The sequence below is a fragment of the Stegostoma tigrinum genome, chromosome 22 (genome assembly GCF_030684315.1).
Source record: "Stegostoma tigrinum isolate sSteTig4 chromosome 22, sSteTig4.hap1, whole genome shotgun sequence".
Lineage (NCBI taxonomy): Eukaryota > Metazoa > Chordata > Chondrichthyes > Orectolobiformes > Stegostomatidae > Stegostoma > Stegostoma tigrinum.
The window spans coordinates 38,719,165-38,736,663 of record NC_081375.1 but is presented as its reverse complement, the minus strand read 5'-3'; the positions used below and the strand labels follow the sequence as shown (position 1 = coordinate 38,736,663).

Genomic DNA, 17,499 nt, shown 5'->3' with positions numbered 1-17,499 from the left:
CCTAGTGCTGCTACTAGCATGCCCTCTAGCACTCTTCATTAAACTGGGGTTGATTCCTGGCATGATGGGAATTATAGAGCAGAAGATATGTCATTCCATGAGGTTGTAGATTGAGTTGGAGTACAATTCTGCTGCTGCTGGTGGCCCATGGTATATTCTGGATTCCTAAACTTGAGTTGCCAGACCTGTGCAAAGTCTATCTCATATAGCATGATGTTAGTGCCACACAACATAATGGGGAGTGTCCAGAATGTGAAGGTATGACTTTGTCTCCACAAGGACAGTGCAGTAGTCACCCTTAATGATACTGTCATGGACAGATGCATCTGCAGCCAGCAGATTGATGATGTCAAATATCTTTTTCCCTCTTGTTTCCTTCACCACATGCCATAGACATTATATAGTAGCTTGGTTCTTTAGGACCTGAGCAGTTCAAACAGTAATGCTGTTTCCAAGCCACTCTTGGTGATGGACATTGAATTTCTCCACCCAGAGAGCATTCTGTGTCCTTGCCATTCTCTGTGCAACCTCCAAGTGCTGTTCAATGTGGAAGCATACTGATTCATCAGCTGAGGCGTGAGGGCTGTTGGCAGTACATGGTAATTAGTATTTCCTTGTCTAAGTTTAATCTGATACCATGAGAATTCATGCAGTCTGAAGTCAATATTAATAAGGACTCCTTCCTGACTGTATACCACTGTGCGAACACCTCTGTTGGTCTGTCCTGCCAATGAGATGTACCCAGGAATGATGATAGTGTTGTCTGGGACATTGTCTGTGAAGTTTGATTCTATGTATTATCATATAAGGCAGTTGCTTGGCTGGTCTGTGACACAGTTTTCCTAATTTTAGCACTAGCCTCCTGATGTTAGTAAAGAGGATATTTTCAGGGTCGACAGGGCTGGGTTTACCTTTGTCACTTCCAGTGTTTAGAATGATAGAATCCCTACAGTGTGGAAACAGGCCCTTTGGCCCACAAGTCCATACCAACCCTTGAAGCATCCCACCCAGGCCTATCCCCAAATAACCCACCTAGTCTACACACCCCTGAACACTATGGGCAATTAGCATGGCCAATCCACCTAGCCTGCACATCTTTGGACTGTGGGAGGAAACCAGAGAACCCAGAGGAAACCCACGCAGACACGGGGAGAATATGCAAACTTCAAACAGTCACCCAACAGTGGATTCGAGGCCAGATCCCTGGCACTGTGAGGCTGCAGCGCTAACCACTGAGCCACCGCACTGCTCTGTTTAGATTGAGGCCTGTCTGGTCTCCTTCATTTTATTGAAGTTCATTAATGGCTTGATACCACTTAATGGCTTGCTGGGCCATTTCAGAGGGCATTGAAATGTTAACCATATTGCTGTAAGTCTGAAGTCACATGTAAACTAGGTAAGGGCAATTTTTTCCCCAAGAGCACTTGTAAACCAGATACGTTTTTACAACAGTTGTTTCATGGTCAATATTAGAGTTTTTATTTCATTCCAAACTTTTCTACCTGCTGTTACTTTGGGATATGAACCTTGCTCTTGAGAACACAGCCTAGGTTTCTAGATTACAAGCTCAATGATTATATCACTGTACCATTATCTCCCATAATTGCCACAATCTTTCCAAGTTTCCATAATTTTTTCGTATAACTAAATTTCTTTACTTCCTTTTCTTCTTATTCATAGGTAGCTCCTTGGGACCAATGATGGCTTTCTTCTGCTCCAGAGTTGAGGACCCTCAAGTGACTAAATTCTCCAATTTTGGATCCGCACATCCCTGTCACTGGGTTGAGTCAGGTAATGTATGATGAAGTGGTTTGGTAGGATGTTTGGGTTTTTAAATGCTGTCTCTTAATGTTGGTACTTGGCATTTGTCTGCTGCTGTCAGAGCTGCCTGAAGAAGGGTCACTGGACTCAAAATATTAATTCTCACAGATGCTGCCAAACCTGATGAGTTTCTCCAGCAATTTGGGTGTTTGTTTGTTTCAGATCTCCAGTATCCACAGTTCTTTACTCTATTGCTTTTGAAAGGTAAATTACCTCATGTAGCACCAAATGTTCTCAATGTCTGTTTATAGTGGTCCACACTACGTAAGTTAACTCACAAATAAGAGATTTAATGCAAAATTATTGCAAAACAGAAAATTTGGAAACAAGAACTACGTCAGTAATCAGCAGATTGTCAGTCATCACATTGTAACTTCATCTAACAAGCATGAGTGTGCATGTAGGTCTCACTCTGCCTGGAACTTGATATAACATTCCAACTCTCTTACCATGTTAATACTGAAGAGGGAATGCATGGATGGGCTTATTGCCTATTGTTTAGTGAAAGGATTAAAAAGGGAAGTTATATGGACGGAAGTGCATTTCATCAGAGCAATAAATATTCCATCAGAGAAAAGAAGTGAAACTAGTATGGATCGATGCATAAAACCCATGCCATGCTGTTGGAAAAGTTGGATAATATAAAGTCAAACCTCTGCTAATAAGTGTTGTAAAAGAAGACAATCAGTTCTGTTGTATTGTGAGAGACATATCTTGTCATATGGACCATATTTGCCCCGGAGGAATCTCTCCTGTTTGTGTCAGAGGCTTTGGTTTCACCATTTGATTGTTCCATTCTGTACCCTTTACTCCATTGGTTCATTTGCCAGCTATAAAGTTATACTATGGATTTACTGTATGAACTGTGATCATACTCAGTTAAATTTGCTAGGTCAGTATTTTAAAATATGTTTTAATAAATGCACAGAGAACAAATATATAAACATTTAGCTCAATGCATCAGTTAGAGATGTAACATATAAGAAAGTATAATTAAAATTGAATCAACTTGGATTTGGACCAGACAACGTGACTACAAGATGATTCAGCTGTGATTTATTTTTAGCATTTTATACTCTATTGTATGTTCATGAAGTTCACTAACCTGACACAATACATGCCAATTTTTTGAAAGGACATTATTATACTCGATAAGGGACTATAATAAATACTGCCTCTACTAGGTCATTCAATGAATTGCAATTTTGACATTCCTTTTCACAAAGTAAAACAGTTTAACTGAGAATTTGCTTCTGGAGCTGAGGGGGCTTCTCAGCATTTGCTTTTGTTTGGATGCTATGAGAGCCCATAGTGCTCCAAAATGGCACTTGTTTTCACGCACACATATGGGACAAATTGAATCAGATGCCATATTGGTGAGGGCGGAAGTATGCAAGGCATGTGGACCATAGCATCAATCAGTCCAATGTTGATTTCAGGCCAGTAGTGCCCAATTGAGCTCAATGCCCTTACGTAACTTTGCACAGCTAAATACATATTGAGCAGCAGAAGGAATGCCACAGAAAGATTTTAACAACTCGTCACTGGGTTAGTTTCTGCTGTGTTCATCCAGCCTCACATTTTATTATTCTGGTTGAGTTCTTTCAGCTGCTGATAACATCTTACAATGTTTCAAGCTGAAAACATTTACCGGCAGTGGTGTGGCAGATGCTGCAAGGGATTTTGGTGATTGCAGGACTTGTGCACAATAACAGTTGCTCAGTAATAGGCATTTTTCTTGGAGTACCACGGAGATCATGAGGAGCAAGACAAGCTGCTGAAAGAGGAAAGAGATGGGAACGAAGTGTTCTCAGCAAGAAACCATATCTTTCCCCAGTGGCTTAAACATCAATTCCGCTTCCTGAATGTCAGTAATGAACATTACGTGAGATGTCCGTGCTTTAGTAAGGATGTCATCACAGAAATCTACCTCCTGCTGCAACTGCAACCTCAGAAGAAGTGAAATAAATTGATTGGTGTAAAATTGATCACTGTTGTGTACTTCACCAAGATTCACATTGTGGACTTATTGCAAGAGACCATCATTGAATTAATTTACTTTACACTTTGCAACGGAGAGGAGAGCACAGAAGTCTCTCTACATGATGCTGCTTTGCCGCCTGACTTAGAAACAAAACTTAAACATTAAAATGTTAAATGGTGCATGTACATAGCTGTCTATAGTAGAATATGACTAACCGACATAAAAATACCTGATATTTAACAGGTTAGGCTGCAAACTCATTGTTACTACAATTACAGCTAAAACAATACCACCAGAATAATTTAGACATCTATCCTGAAAATAAATAATGCAATATACAACTTTTTTCTTCTTCTTTGTTGTATACTTCCGATTAACCAATCTTACCTCTTCACCCTTCTGTTTAGTTGTCTTCTCCATTTCCAACGCTTGTCTTCACTCGATTGAGTTCTGCTGACATTTTTTGGGGCTCCTATTAACAATATTTGTATAGTGAGGCTTAAATTTCAGTGTAATTTTCAGAACAATAGCATTGAAGAATTTCCAGGCCATATTTTCCTGAACAGACTCCTCTGTTTCTCAGTGATCTTTTTGACCTCATGGACAAGATTTGTAATACCATTCCAGAATGATATAATTGACCATAAAAGTGCTATGCAACTTCCTATAGTTTTAAAAGGTGTTAAATAAAAGCAGGTTATTTATAAACTCACCGACATGTAAATATATAGTGAATGAGACATTTATGCCAACTAATATTTTTGAAATGCAAGCTGTTTAAAAATAAATGCACATAAAACACGCATGCTTCTTTGATTAAACAGAGCTCTTATTATAAATGATTCCAAAATGATCAATGATTTATAACAGCAATAACATTTATTTCTAATCCTCACTGACCTAATGGTGTAGGAGTATGGTTGTGATAATCCTGGCAGCCTTTTGTTTGTTTCAAAGCACAGCTGTGTTGCTACAATTTGTGGAACAGAATTAACTTTGGTTGGCATATGTTATAGATTTTTAAATTGTAATACCTCACATTCCTATCACATCTGTTCAAACTTAAGAAAACTGTTGTGAAGTAACAGGAAGTTTTAAGTACTCGCAGATATTGTAGTCTCAATTTGGCCATTTTATGTATATTCCTGTACACTTACGTTTGGCACAAATTTAGATACTTTGTTTTGAGAAGATTTGTAGCTCAGGTTGAGGTTCTGGATGTGAGTTTGCTCGCTGAGCTGGAAGGTTAGTTTTCAGACGTTTCATCACCATTCTAGGTAACATCATCAGTTAGCCTCCGACGAAGCGCTGGTGTTAGAAAGTGGGACATAACACCAGCGCTTCGTCGGAGGCTCACCGATGATGTTACCTAGAATGGTGACGAAACGTCTAAAAACTAACCTTCCAGCTCAGCGGGAAAACTCACATCCAGATACTTTGTACATGAGATGCCAGCCTTTGGGAGAATGTGTGAATGCATCTGCACCGACATCAAACATCTCATTAAGCAGATGCAATTTGACTTTCAGCTTAGTTTTACCACAACTGTCTGCCTGAGATGATTTAAAGGTTAATGAAAGAAGGGGAAAAGCGTAAAAGCCACAGGAGTCAGAATAATGTAGGTGGATAATTTATACAGTATAGACCCCCCAGGGATAGACTTGCATGCCCCCATATATGTTATGCAGATCAAGAGCTTTATTGACCTTGGACTGTGAAGACTCTAAAAGTATATTGTTAAAATTTGAAGGTTGAACATTTGGAGATTAACAATTGAAGCTCCATCTAATGGTAGAACTGAGCAGCTTCAGAAATGACTGTGTTGGTGAAGCCCAAATAAAGACTCTGGAACATGCATACATAGACAATATAAAATGGTAGTAGATATTTAGACTCAAGAACGTTAATTGATTAAAACAAAAACTGGACATTGGTGAATAAGTGGCAATGCTTATTCAAAATGTCAGCAAATTCTAACATATGATAAATGCCTTGTGAACTGTAGCTGTGAAATCTGCATTATTATTCATTGTAGTTAAATCTGATCAGTTGCAAACAGATTTTGTATGTTATAACATTTTGCTCCATAGGATGAAAACAAAGCTCATCATGGAAAGGGTTGCTTTTCTCGATTGAGTACACAAATAAGAGCAAACTTCACAGTGCATTAAATATTGCATTTTTTATTTTTACTCGCTACCCAATGTGTGAGCAAAGAATGTCCTGGCTTCATGCAGCACTTGTTGAAACTTTAGCATTCTTTATAGCTGACCTGGAGAAAACTGGTCTTGCAGCAGCAATAGCTGAGTGTGATATAAAAAGATTTTCTCCCAAGATGCGACAATGAAAGAACAACTGAAATGCAATTTAAAGAAGAAATAATGGACAGTAATGTACTACTTACTTTACAAAAAGTTGGTTAATGATTCTCTGTTTCAGTTTGTTTGATGTAATACATTGACAAAAAAAAACCTACCATGCATTCTGGGTCAACAATGCAGTGAACCAGGGCTTTCCCTTTGAAAGGACAACAAAACACTTAACATTAGCTATTTTAATGATCTAAAACAGACAGCCATGTTTAGAGTTTGTGTGTACACAGGTAAATATGGAAGTCTAGAAGCTGCTGTCAGTGATTATACATTTCTCTGTAAAGAATGCTGCTGAAGGCCTTCAGACTGCAATCTACTAGAAATTAATGAAATGGTGAGGAAATCCATTTTTATACAGCCCAGCCTCAGTGTGCATCCAACCTAAGAACACCGAGACTGGGAAGAAATCCTGGCTTTGCAAACCTGAACCTTAAATATGGCTGCCCTCACTTCCTGTTCTAGTGTGAGAGTTGCTTGGAGGAGTTAGTTTGGGTGACTTGGAAAGACTGCAGAAAGCTGCTGGTCCCAGTGCAGCCAGTGTGGAAGAAACTCTAGCACTGTGTTCAAAATTTACAAATGAAAATCCCTCATAAAGCATCCCTCTTGGTCTCACTTCCCTTTTCTCCTTGCCTCATCCCTGCCAACCTGTGTCATGATCCATTTCCAAAGGTTACTCATACCTTACATACCACAATCAACTCCATGGCAATTTGTAAACCCTTTCCCACTCAGTGCCAATTTGCACCCCACCGACTACCACTTTTCCTTCTCTGCCCATGTCAAATCACTTATTATCTCAGGAGCTGAGTATTCCAAGGTATATGCACATATTCTTCTCTACAGTCAGTAGTTCATGAACATACCCTCCATCCCAAGGAGACCTGACTCCCATTCCCAAGGGATATCTGACACCACCAACTAAAGGACCTTTGACTACTACTCCTAAGGTATCACACTCCACAGCTCTCCAGTGGGGTACCCTGGCTATCAAGGAGAAATGTACTGAGAACAGACTTGTTCTTCCCTGGTCTAATCTCCACAATCCAGGCTCCAGGCACTAGCGACTATAAATCACACTTCGGTGGAGATAGCTAGTTAATTGATTAACTGCTCTCTGAGCCACATATGTGTGAATTGCAGGATGCACCTAACCCTGCTCATGTGAAAATCATAAATGCTGAGTTCAGTTGGAGGAGGCAATGGCTTAGTGGTATTACCACTGGATAGTTAATCCAGAGACCCAGATAATGTCCTGGGGTCCTGGGGTCAAATCCCGTCATGGCAGATGGTGGAATTTGAATTCAATAAATATCTGGAATTAAGAATCTAATGATGACCACAAATCCATTGCTGATTGTCAGGAAAATCCCGTCTGGCTCACTAGTGTCCTTTAGGGAAGGAAACTGCCATCCTTACCCAGCCTACATGTGACTCCAGATTGACCACAATGTGGTTGACTCTAAACCACCTAGCCAGTGGCACCCTCATCCCATGAATGAATTAAAAAACACACAGGACTTAGGATTTCTGGTGTCTTGTGGTATTTTCACCACAACAGACGTGCTCTCAGTCAGAGAAAAATCCTAGGTTTAGCCTCACTATTAAATCCTTGGAATAAGTTCCATCTTGTTGAATGAGGTATAATTGAATTTGGCTTCCTACTTTTGAATAGCCTCCCCCACACCCCACCCCCCACCACCTACTTTGTTTTATAATTAGAATGCAAAATCATTCTATTATGGTTTAGAAATTCTTTATTTCACATGTCTATTAAAGTTTGTGTATGATATTCCAGTTTCTGCCTTAATCTGGTAGGTATGTTAAAATTTTAAGTTCACTCTCTGTAAAGTGGTAATAAATAGTAAAAGCTAATATCTTATTTTGTTAATGAGAATACTTCAGTATGATTGTTTATTTATACCGATTGGTAACGTCACAGTTGCCTGGAGTTCTTGACTTTGTGGTGAGTTGAAATTAACATAAGGAAGAGAGAGGTCCGTACCTCAGAAATCGTTTGACTTTTGCAAGCAGCTTTCTTCAAGGTTAGTGGCAAGAACCATTGCTTCACCACTGACTGCAAAAACTGCATCAATGTAGGTCCAAGGATCATGTCATACATTGTTCATCAGGAATATATATATTCTGAAGGATGATTTCCCCACCTGAAGCATTTAAAATGAGGAAGAATAGAATAAAATTCTATAAATCTGATTGGATATTTAAAATAGAATTATCTAAGAACTCAAACCTGAAATACAACGAAAAGCCCAATGAAATGATCAGGACATGATGCTATGTAGTAACACCTCTGTCAGTGCTGAATACATATGTTATTTTGTCAGGAATGCAAGCCTCCTTAAAATGTCACTGTACTCATATACAAATGATAGGCTGTTAGCAAGTGGTGAAATTTCCACTATATCTTGTCTTCAATTGGAACGATTGGGCTCCCCGAGGAAAGAGCACAGCAGGATGTGGGTGTGAAAAATACAATCCTTTAAAAGTCTTAAGATATTGTACAGCTAAAAGCCTGAAGACTGAACCGCAATATCTGAATCTATTGCACTGTAGGCGCCTTCATGAAAAAGCTACAAGTAAAGTTAAATGGGAGCATTTGCTCAGGGTTCATTAATAAGGGTTGTAAAGTAATGACATCACAGCATGCATGTTCTGTGGATATCCTGAAATTGTCAGTTGACTGCCTTCAGGTATAGTGGAGAAATTTCACACAATTTCACCTTCATGGGACGTTTAGCTGAGATTAGTCACTTCCTTTGAAAAATTAAATAAATCGGAAAGAATCCACAATACATTAACTTATTATTTTTATAAATTTACAGCTGCAGTTCCAACCTCAAAAATGGGTGGAAACATAATGGATTATATTTGACATGAAGCCATTTGTGATATTCATTACTGTGACCTCATTTCATATTGACAGCCTTTAAAATACAGATAAGTAGTAACGAAAGACAGTAAAAATTATAACTCTCATGAAACAGCGCATTAGCTCAATCGTAAGTTCGTTGAAGGAACTTACATTGAAATTTGGACACCAGAGATTTCTGAAGCATTTTAATGTTTGTCAGATTGAGCTATTTGTTCCTCTATTCATTATGCATTCAAAGAATTATCTCATTGTACTCACATTACTGCAGAGTTCTGGCAAAAGACAATTTCCTTTGTTAACAGTTCGGCCGTGAATGCTTTTCAAAAGTAGTAATGCCCATACAACTCATATGCTGATTTATGGGCAAGTATTTTGTGTCAAGTGGCTGTTATGTTTTCAGAGACAACAGAATTTCAAAAGTTCATGTAATAAGGATTGAAATTGGAATTTTTATGCAACAGTTAAAATGTGGATTAACCCAGCAATAGAATGGTGTAAAAGATATGTTCCAGCAGGTCTTAGTGAATTTATGCCAAGGGCCTTTGAGTCACTTGGAAACAGTGAATACAGGAAAATAAGGTTAAGAAAAAACCAATCCCCACAAGGGAGTCATTCTGTTTTGTTCTACCTATTTAAGTTTATGCACGGAAAACCAGGGATTGGGGAATTCTTGTAGAGGATTGTCTTCTTCACACCACATCCTGCTCTATTCATTGTACAGAGGGAGTTCAATAGACCCAAGTGAAGAGAAGGTAAAGTCTGGCCATCTCGCTGCTTTTTCCTGACTGACTTATCATGAGAATAAACTAAGGGAATATTAAACAATGGAACACGTTATACAATCAATTGATTAATGTGTGGAAGACTACATATATGATTGTAAAACCACGGCAAGAACTGCTCTCAAGTCCCATACAAAATACCATTGGAACCCTCCTAGTATAATTGGTTTGCATAAATTTAAGTGACTCTACTTCAGAGTTCCACTTTTTCACTTTTAACTGCCTGCCCACCCGCTGATTTTCCATCAATCTGTACACTCGTAGTTTATTTACCCTGTAGTTAATCTCAGTTGTTCCAAGTGTTTTAATGGGCTGGAGTGGCAAAGCACTGATTATAACGTTGCAATTTAAGTCGAGAGACTCTCGGCTCTCTGTGCTGTGGTGCTGGGCTGTATTTTACCCAAAATTGGTTGTGTCAATTTCGGGGAGTTTCATGGAGAACATTTCACTCTCAGCACTGGTGAGATTTCTCTCGCAATTCTCCACAGCTCTTCTGAATATCTTTGCACCCGAACTCCACGGCACCCCGCTGTTGCGTGCTCGGCAATATGGTCATTACTGCCTGGCCTTCCAGTGATTCCTGACAGGAGCACTACACTTATGGCATAGCCAAGTAAGTGCTGCCAGCCAGAATGTGTACTTTCCAGTGCATGTCATAGGGCCATGAAAAGTAAATGCTTCTGAGAACGCATCGTTGTCTCGGCTGATATGCCATTGTAAATACAATTTCACATTCATAAACCTATTACTATTTTAAATCACCAACAGTCTGATCAACCGTCAATGCAACTGCGGCTACAAGAATTGAGCTACATAGACGACCCTTCCTAAGCGCTCTGTCATCTTAGAACCCCATCCAAGTGTGTGCTGCTCTTTCCCTCACACCCAACATAGCATACTTCTCATTGTGCAACGTGAGAAAGTTTGAAAGCTGTCGCACAACAAAGAACTTTCAGTTTTATTCAACAACGGCAAAAGCAAAGAGAAAGGAAGCACAATTAAAGCTGTCTTGGCTCATCACTTGACTGACTTGGAAGGACCAGATCTGACCGATGAGTGCTTAAACCTTTGATTTGTCTCTGTGCATCTCCCTGACTAACTCAGCACGAATCCTTGGTCTGGATTACAGGACTAACCATCACGCACGCCCCCTCCACCCCGACACTAACTGGGCCAAGTGCCCCACTGACTGTGTTGAAAGCTCTGGACTGAGATTGGATGTTGCTCTGAACTAACTGTGGGAGGTCTCCCGAACTGACAAGACACACCCTTAACTTGACCAAGGAATATTTACCTTAGAATTGGAGACATTGCTATTGATTGCATTTGCCACGTGGTTGCTGGCTAATGTTCTGGTTGTGACATTGACACAGCACAGTGCTGTACTTCAAAAGTGCATCCCTTTGACCACTCCTGCCTGGGTTTGTGTCTACTAAACAACTGACATATCATAAGACTTTAAATTCTGAATGTGGCAGAGATGCTGTGAGCATCTGTGTAGAAATAATGTGAATGAATGGCAAGAGACCAATTGAAGAGCCCTTGGATGCTCTCTATTCCAACCCCATGGCATGGGTGCTTGCGTCTGTATGCAAAGTGTCGTGACAGCAGCAAGACAGTGAGAGGTGTTGTTCTGGTCCAAAGTGCAATATTGAAGTGGAGAGCTCATTCCAAGTGAGTCAGACACATGTAGAAATGATGTGGTGAGGCTCGCACATTTCTGATGCAAACCTCCATGGACAGAAGAATGTAGCCAGTTGCTACCTTTGGACCGTATCCTGGGATGTTAGGGATTTCTGCCCAAAATGGAAGCCCAGAGAATTAATGGTGAAACAGAATAAGCAGGTACTCATTCTGACTTTCATGTTGGGAATTTTAGCAGCCTGATATCTGGGGCTTGGGAGAACAGGAAGCTCCACAGCAATGAGGTGAGATTAGGCACTAGTGGCACATTAATGCATGTAAATAGGCCTCTCATCGCTCATTAGCAAGATTCTCAATCCAAAAGTCAATATTGAAAATTTTGTTTTGCCCCCTTGCCATATTTTCTCAAATTATTCCTATTGTCTATATCTTTCAGGGGCTGGGAAATGTCAACTCACTGCATTTCATTACAATGTTCTTTACTGGATGTTTACAGTGTAGAACAACAATGCGTCTAAGCAGCTAATAATATTGAAGGATTTTCATAGACAACCATCCAGGAAACAAATCACATGTAGACAATTAAACACTGAGTGTGCACTAGGGGTTAAATGACTGTTTTTAACATTATCCTGTACTTGATTTATCTATTATGGGCAGTATGGGGTTGGCTCACTGGTTAGCATTGCTGCCTCACAGCACCAGAGACCCGGATTTGATTCAACGCTCAGGTGATTTTCCATGTGGAATTGGCATATGCTCCCTGTGCCTTCATGTGTTTCCTCTGGATGCTCCGGTTTCCTCCCACTTTCCAAAGATGTGTAAGATAGGTGGGTTGTCCATGCTAAATTGCCCATAGTGTCCAGGATGGGAAATGCAGGGATGGGGTAAGGAACGGGCCTGGTTGGGATACACCTCAGTGGATCGGGGTGGACTCAATGTGCCAAATGGCCTGCCTCAACGATGTAGACACCCTATGAAAACAAAAGTTATATTTAGCTAAAAAAAAACTCATTAATCATTTGATTGCACTCCATAATTACAATTTAGTTTAGGGCCAGTTATGTTGTACATCAACTTAATCACATCATCATTTGAAATCCCATTGCACCTGATTAAACAAGGTGCAAGTTTTTAAGGGTTTCATTGCAATTCTCATTGATTTCTGTTAGTGTCTCTTTTGGGAATGGGTCCACAACAGAGCTTGTGTGAAGGTCTTTACAGACAGATCACAAATCTGCTTCAGAATTCCTGACCTCACCTGTGCATGAATAATGTCCCGAAGTTACAATCAGTTTCAAAAGGGTAATGATCATGGACATTGACAGTTCAACGCAAATGACCCAACATCATAACCACCAAAATCTTCCTTGAATTTGGAATAAAACACTAAAAAACAAAATGACAAATGATCAATGAACACAGAGATATGTTCAAGGATCTGATTCCCCTTTTCTGCAATACAAACGTAATTCCACATGACAACCGAAAGAGCCGCGACTGCTGTCAATCAGGAGTTGCTGGAAAAGCTCAGCAGGTCTGGTAGCATCTGTGAAGGAGAAAACAGAGATTACCTTGCAGGTCTGGCGACCCTTCCTCAGAACCTTAGATCTAACAGCTTAGAACATTGACTCTCTTGTTTTCCTTCAAAGATGCTACCAGATCTGCTGACCTTTTCCAGCAAATTTGTTTTTATTCCATGTGACAAATTGGGCAGCTGGCCCAAAATCAAGTTGTTTTTATTTTCTATCTTGATGTGCCATTTTTGGGTTGTGCACGTGTTAAACAGATTTAAGTGTTGATGTTAAACACCAATCCTGCCTGACTGTCTCTTATTGTAAATGTATACATGCACAATTGTAGCCTGGGAACAAGTAAAGTCTCCATAGTCGAAGAGGACTGTAAGGTTTGCTCTCTCACTAGAGAGAAACAACTCATGGTGGTTTAATCTGAGGGCCACAACACTTCAGACAAGGAGTAACATGGGGAAGGTGGAAGCTTCATGATAACTTCTGCAAGTACAGGGATTGAAGCCATGCCATTGGCATCAAACCGAGTGGCATTGCAAACCAGCTATCCTGTCAAATTAGTTGCCTGATGCCCAAACGTAAGGTCACCATAGCCTCAGAGAATTGCTCAATCATTAGAGTGAGAAAACTGGTGACAATTTAACTTGAGGGTCACCAAGCCTCAGGTGAGTTTGAGGAGAGCCCTTCACGATAACCTCAGTTGGTGCAGGAATTGAACCGATTCTGTTGGCATCACTCTATACCACAGTCCAGTTGTCCGGCCAACAGAGCTGATCGAATACACATTGAAACAATGACCTTTTCTCTGATCTATTCAGCGTCGAAATGACCAAGTAATATAGAAAAGATTAGTGCTGCAAATCCATCAGTCTTTTGCCTGAGCCATTTTTCCACCAATCCAACAATACAATTGGGCCCCTGCATACTCAATTATAAATGTTGATGCAGATATTTACATGATGCCATCTTCTAGCTCTCATAAAGTCCATATCTTAAACTGAAACATGAATGTTGAAGGGTGAGGAAAAGTAGCAGTCAAAAGTCTTTCATGGACTAAAATTGTCTTTTTTTGATTAAATGACAAATTTTGGATGTAAATAACTTCTGAAACCCACCTGACCACAGCTTCATTCACATTTGCAAATTGAGATCAAAAGGGTTACCTCCAAGTATTAGCTTGGAAGGACAAAGGAGCAGATTTAGGAGTACGCAAATAAACCTATATCAGCAGGTGCTTTGAGCAACAAAACAAAGAAAGAACAAAATATGAACTGGTAACAGCAAGGACTTGCAAGCCTATGTCTCCCTGTCTCTATCAACCACAAAAACCAACACCCAATGAAGAAGCATCATTTGGGAATCCTCACTGGATTGTGGTAATTGGATTGAATTAGGCTTTTGTAACCCTTGGCTTCTGCTAACAAGAGTGTTTGTTTCAAGGTTGCTTCCTGATGAAACTTTCCTGAAGACAAAATACTTTCCTTGGGTTAATTTCCATTTGGATTGAATCTGGCACCTCTTCTATATGTAAGAGCCAACTGAAGTCCAATTCCTATATTACAGCAAAAAAAAACTATTTTGTTTGTATCCAGAGTTCTAGCTGTCTGGCAAAATACAAGGATGTCACAGAAGAAAAATCAAACCATGTATTTAAGTTTAATTGACGTAGATTGTGTTCAGTGGAACCTTATCACATACCCATTTGACCACTGCATTTAGGTCTGTACTCAATAATGATTTATTTAGGGTGTCACTGAGAGGGAAGCAATTGGAGATTAGCCATAGAAAAGGGTGGGTGAATTCAGAAAGCAGCTGTGAGAAAGTATCTGGAGATTTAAGGGTGGTACAATGAAATAATATGTGTTTGTTTCAATCTTCTTTGCTCGATTCAGAGCTGATGTGTCAGAGCATTTCTGCGACCCAAATCCCTGTAAACATCAGAAGAAGAAAGAATAAATGGATGTCTTGTGGAAGATAGAATAATCTACAAATATATCTGACAGATTATCTGAAAATTATACTGTGGCAAGCTTCACATACTCCATGCTTGCAGTAGTAAACTGTGTACCAAATTGCCTCACATTTTCCCCAAATACAAACTTGGCATTTTGGAACAGTTGTTTTTAGTCAGAATGCTCTGATCAGTTTTGATTCACAATGTGGTGCCAGTAAACAGTGGCCCATCTCAGGCTTTCCATCAGGCGAAGTATATGCAGAAAAGTTATGTTGGGTATGATAAAGGTGCATAATACATAGTACATAAAACATTGTTATTTGGGAACTTGGACTCTAAAGTGAAGGAAAAAAAATAGATGTTAATCTGTCACATTGGGGAAATTTCCTGTTAAACTCAGAAGTCAGTGAGAAGAAGGCATCCTACAAGGTCATTAAAGACATGATTTTAGGGAACCCATGCTAAGTAATAAAAACCAAAAGAACTGCGGATGCTGTAAATCAGAAACAAAAACAAAATTGCTGGAAAAGCTCAGCAGGTCTGGCAGCATCTGTGGAGGATAAATCAGAGTTAACGTTTTCGGTCTGGTGACCCTTCCTCAGAAGTGCTATGGAAGAGTACAAAGTAATAGTGAGCCGAGTTAGCAGTTTGTTTTAAGAATTTTGGGGCAAGTTATTATCTGATGAAAATATTACCGAAAAGTTTCTGAAAGAAACCAATTGTAGCCATGCCAGCTGAGTAAGAAATTTTAACTTGAAGACAGGAGTGTCTCTTCAGTGCGGTTTGAGTGCCTCTAAGGATACTGCTGGGTTAAAAGGAATGACCTTTCTCTTTCTGCTCTTTAAAATAAGATTGTTCCAGTAGTTCTCATTTGGTGTAATACAGGTTACTTTATATTTGCCTAATAAACCATTTATGCTCTTTGTTAAAAACACATTGGTAACCTCTTTTCAGTATGCTCAGTAATTGATTTCCATGGTGAGCAAAGATAAATTAAAACTTATGATTATCAATCCAGGGTTAACTCTAGTTGCAAGTTTTATCATCGGCTGGATGTATACGATTAGCACAGTGGCATAGTGGTTAGCACTGCTACCTCACAGCGCCAGGGACCTGGGTGCAATTCTACCCTTGGATGACTCTCTGTGAAGTTTGCACGTGGGTTTCCTCCGGGTGCTCCAGTTTCCTTCCATAGTCCAAAGATGTGCAGGCTATGTGGATTGGCCATGCTAAATTGCCCATAGTGTTAAGGGATATGTAGATTAGGCAGGTTATTGAGGGATGACCATGGGTTGGATGCACCAAGGGTCAGTGCAGACTTGTGGTGAAGGGGCGGTTTCCACACTTTAGTGAATCTCTGAATAAGGTCCTAAATCATTCATCAACGTATATTTGATGTTTAAATCAGAGATGCGGGAAATTGTACTGCAGTACACATGCTGCCCACTTGTGATTAGTTAGTAATTCAGTAGCAATTAGACCAATAGAGAATAAAATGCTTTTAGTGAGTCAGAGGATCCTGAAGTTGATATAAATACTGTACATGCGGTTTGAATAATCCACTAGATATGGTATTGCAAACAAAGGTCAGCCACAAATGACATTCACCAATTTCTCTGAGATAATGGGAACTGCAGATGCTGGAGAATCCAAGGTAATAAAATGTGAGGCTGGATGAACACAGCAGGCCAAGCAGCATCTCAGGAGCACAAAAGCTGACATTTCGGGCCTAGACCCTTCATCAGAGAGGGGGATGGGGTGAGGGTTCTGGAATAAATAGGGAGCGAGGGGGAGGCGGACCGAAGATGGAGAGAAAAGAAGATAGGTGGAGAGAGTATAGGTGGGGAGGTAGGGAGGGGATAGGTCAGTCCAGGGAAGACGGACAGGTCAAGGAGGTGGGATGAGGTTAGTAGGTAGATGGGGGTGCGGCTTGGGGTGGGAGGAAGGGATGGGTGAGAGGAAGAACAGGTTAGGGAGGCAGAGACAGGTTGGACTGGTTTTGGGATGCAGTGGGTGGAGGGGAAGAGCTGGGCTGGTTGTGTGGTGCTGTGGGGGGAGGGGACAAACTGGGCTGGTTTAGGGATGCGGTGGGGGAAGGGGAGATTTTGAAACTGGTGAAGTCCACATTGATACCATTAGGCTGCAGGGTTACCAGGCGGAATATGAGTTGCTGTTCCTGCAACCTACGGGTGGCATCATTGTGGCACTGCAGGAGGCCCATGATGGACATGTCATCTAAAGAATGGGAGGGGGAGTGGAAATGGAAATTGGAAACAACCAGCCCAGATCTTCCCCCCCACCCACTGCATCCCAAAACCAGTCCAAACTGTCTCTGCCTTCCTAACCTGTTCTTCCTCTCACCCATCCCTTCCTCCCACCCCAAGCCGCACCCCCATCTACCTACTAACCTCATCCCACCTCCTTGACCTGTCCGTCTTCCCTGGACTGACCTATCCCCTCCCTACCTCCCCACCTATACTCTCTCCACCTATCTTCTTTACTCTCCATCTTCGGTCCGCCTCC

The 17,499-nt window shown here is 40.6% G+C and overlaps 1 long non-coding RNA gene across 1 annotated transcript in view; it reads left to right on the top strand.

The window, feature by feature from the left end:
* Positions 1–17,499, top strand: part of LOC132210861 (uncharacterized) — a 155,687-nt gene that overhangs the window by 26,960 nt on the left and 111,228 nt on the right. The window contains exon 2 of the long non-coding RNA XR_009447056.1: positions 1,681–1,791. This is a non-coding gene — a long non-coding RNA (uncharacterized LOC132210861). The remainder of the gene's footprint in view (positions 1–1,680; positions 1,792–17,499) is intronic.